Raw genomic sequence first — 3,431 nt, forward strand, 5'->3', positions numbered from 1 at the left:
ATGTGACGCCTTTAAATACTTTTGACGCAGTTTTTTTCATTCAAATATCAACTTTGTAATTGCAAAATTTGAAAGGTTTAATTGTTATTATTTATATAAATCCCAAACCTACCATTAGCAAACCTTCTAGAACACCATCTAATCTTCGTAGAAGATTTGCTGGTAGTACATACTACATAATTATTTCAAGCTTCAAATACCTGGAATTTTATGATATTTGTATAGATACGAATATAAAAATTGTTTACTTATAGAATTCCTACCTGTGAATCAGTAGTTGCAGTGAAGTGTTTACTTGAACGATTGATGAACGGCCTCTTTTAAATAAACAGAGCACTTAGGTGTTGAATGCTATGCTTAGAAACGACTACAAGAATGCATTGCGATTTAGATTAATTGAGTGCCTGCGTCAGTGTATTCCGTTTGAAATTTGTTTTTTTGAAACTTTTACCTGATAAATGTTTTTGGAACGCTTTTTTAATTAGGCTGAATATTACATAAAGTTAAATGGTCACGCCACTCAACGGTCTACTCACGCGTACTAATAAGGATTGCAGGAATAGGTACATTCGGAGACAACTCAAATCTTGCTTTACGATTTACGTAATTCCTTCATGAGGGCAAAGGGTTAACGTACCTACACGGAAGCTACTATTAAAGTATAGAGAACCGAATACTAAAATGTTGACCAGTTGTGAGATGCTTTTAATGAGTGCTGTCCTGCCTCTGAAGGATTAAAGTACAGACGAATGCAGATGTAAATTCTTATGAATTTTGGCATTTTTCAGCATTGGGAGATTTTTCCTATGACTTCAGAGACAATTGACGGTGTAAAGTAGACAAATAGACTTTTAAGAACACGTTTAAAATTATTTTTAATGCCTTAATTCTCAGGGAGTTTTGGTAGAGACCTACACTGTAAGAACATATGTAGGCTTTTAGAAGCAAATTGAAACATGTCGCATGAATTGCAAGATTTATTATTTCCATCCAGAAACACCAGGGTAATGTTATTGTTTTTATAAGATAATACTTTTTGTAATTATATTTTCTGTTAAGTAACCAATAACTAACCATATTATTTATTAAGAACTTGAATTATTCCTTCAAATCTCGTTGCTTTTATTCGTGTTTCGTTTTGAAACGGCGTAAGGAAGCCGTTGCGGTAAAACTTTAGAGTTTTGTAGAGACATTTGACGGTCTTGGTGTGGCTTTACATACGAGGCAATAGGCTACATACGATTAGATGAAGGTTAAAAATGGAAAACAACACTTTTATTATATAGTATTCTCTGAAATTCCTAATTTTGGACTGCTCTGTATTGTATGTTAAGACATTTATTGTATAAATTTATTTGTACATATTATGGAAAGCTTGTTTATTTATACACCACTCATCTCAAACAAAGGATAAGACCAGTACATCCTTTGTTGCGATCAATAAATATATACAATTTAAGTAAATATTTGTTAGCAGGTAAATTTAATTAGGGGAAGGTGGGGTAAGACGGGGACCTTAAGGTATTTCATAAATAAAACCCATCTTTTTTAATTGCACAACGTAGGAACTTTTATTAATTAAATAATCAGTCTTTCTTCTTTTAATAACAATCAGTCAAAACAAAAAAAAATAAGTTCTTCTCATAAAAATATAAACTTTTAAAAAATAACTGAATCACCCCATCTTACCCCACCTATAGGGTAAGATGGGGTATACCCCTGGGGTAAGATGGGGTATAGACTATTTAAGCGCCGTCATCTTCACAAACCGGGCAGATATGTTCAGCTTCGTCATCGCTGTCTTCCACTCCTGCACAGACACAATGCGCTCACTTGCCTCAAGTACGATAAGTGATACAAGTATGATAATCGGAATACAAGCCGCGACAGTATAGACATTCTGTATCTTCTTCTTCTGTGCCTTTTCGCTTTTTCGGTTTTTCAAGTTCTCTTTATTGTTATTTTTGTCATTTACTTTTTGTTTGTTACATGTGGTTTTAGTTTCTACCTATTTTAGTTTTCCTCTCATTCTTTTTTATATAGAAAAGCAGTAATAATAGCTGCTTTTCCCCTTCTTCGAACTTGTCTTGGTCTTTTTTCGGCGAATCGCGAATAAGGCATTAACTTTTTCGGGCTAACCAGATGGAATGCATCATTATCTATATAATCATTTACTGTTGCCTGCTTGAGACATGAGGTTGAAGCAGTTGGTGGAGGTGGAGAGTTTGCTAAATGATTTACGGCGGTGTAGCCATTTAAGCATCAGGAAATGACAACATTACTGTTTTTGGAACTGTACTATAAAAAAATAGTTAATGTTGAATGCAATCTCAATACAAACTGAATAACAACTCAGCGGATAAGATCGGGTACCTACCCCGTCTTGCCCCACATAAGTGTCCCATCTTTCCCAAACTGGACTTAAAAGTTGTATTGAATTTTTAGAGGTTATAAATCAAAAGAAACCGGCATGAATTAATGAGTTTACAATAGTAAAATAAATACAAATTAACAAAAAAAATATGTCACACATTATGTTTATCATACATTATAACAGTCATGCACTTTATATGCTTCAATAATTAGATAAAACCACTTCAAATTTTAAAAATGTACTTACCATGAAGAATCGTGCGCTCCTTCGAACAAACTTTTTGCGACTCTAACAAGTACTGATAAATACGACTAGATGGCGTCAAAATAACTTTTCAATTAATACTGTATTATATATTTTTGGAGGGTCCCCATCTTACCTCGCTACCCCGTCTTACCCCACCTTCCCATATAGTTCGTACATAAGGGTATTAAGGGTAAGTCTGCGTAGAGCCTTTTCATATTATTTCCATGTTTTATTTATTTTGATCATTGTATGTTTGAATGATATATGCTGTTTTAAGTGAAGTAAAGCTATTCTAAGCTGTGACGACGCGATGGCCCCAAAATACTGATTGAGGAAGATATCGATGGAAAATACTTTAATTGCTTTTCCCAGAATTGCAAAAACAGGCTATGAACGTTACCTGTATGTTTGAAGTTCCAGTTTAGTGTAATCCTTAAAAATAACTTTCTTAGAACAAGAACTGTAAACGTTGCTCCCACAACGTAGAGCCGCACAATATTTATTTTGTAAAAATGTAAATATGTCTGCAGTTAGTAGACGGGTTAAAATATGGCCAACACACTAAGCCAGTGCAACCAAAATGTCTTGTTTTAAATATAACTTAGACTCAACAAACAATAGTTCTGGATAATTTCACCGAAGAGTGGGCGACATGAATTAGTACATAAATGTAGAGTTAAATCAAAACGTACATCGTCGGCAACATTCGTCTCGATACAGTACAGGTAAAGTGAGCGAACAAACACTGCAGTACATAATTCAGATGAAAATAAATAAAGCGGTGGTGTGTTATGGTAGCGGCGGAGTGCTG

Source organism: Trichoplusia ni, chromosome 18 (assembly GCF_003590095.1).
Source record: "Trichoplusia ni isolate ovarian cell line Hi5 chromosome 18, tn1, whole genome shotgun sequence".
In the NCBI taxonomy this organism is placed as follows: domain Eukaryota; kingdom Metazoa; phylum Arthropoda; class Insecta; order Lepidoptera; family Noctuidae; genus Trichoplusia; species Trichoplusia ni.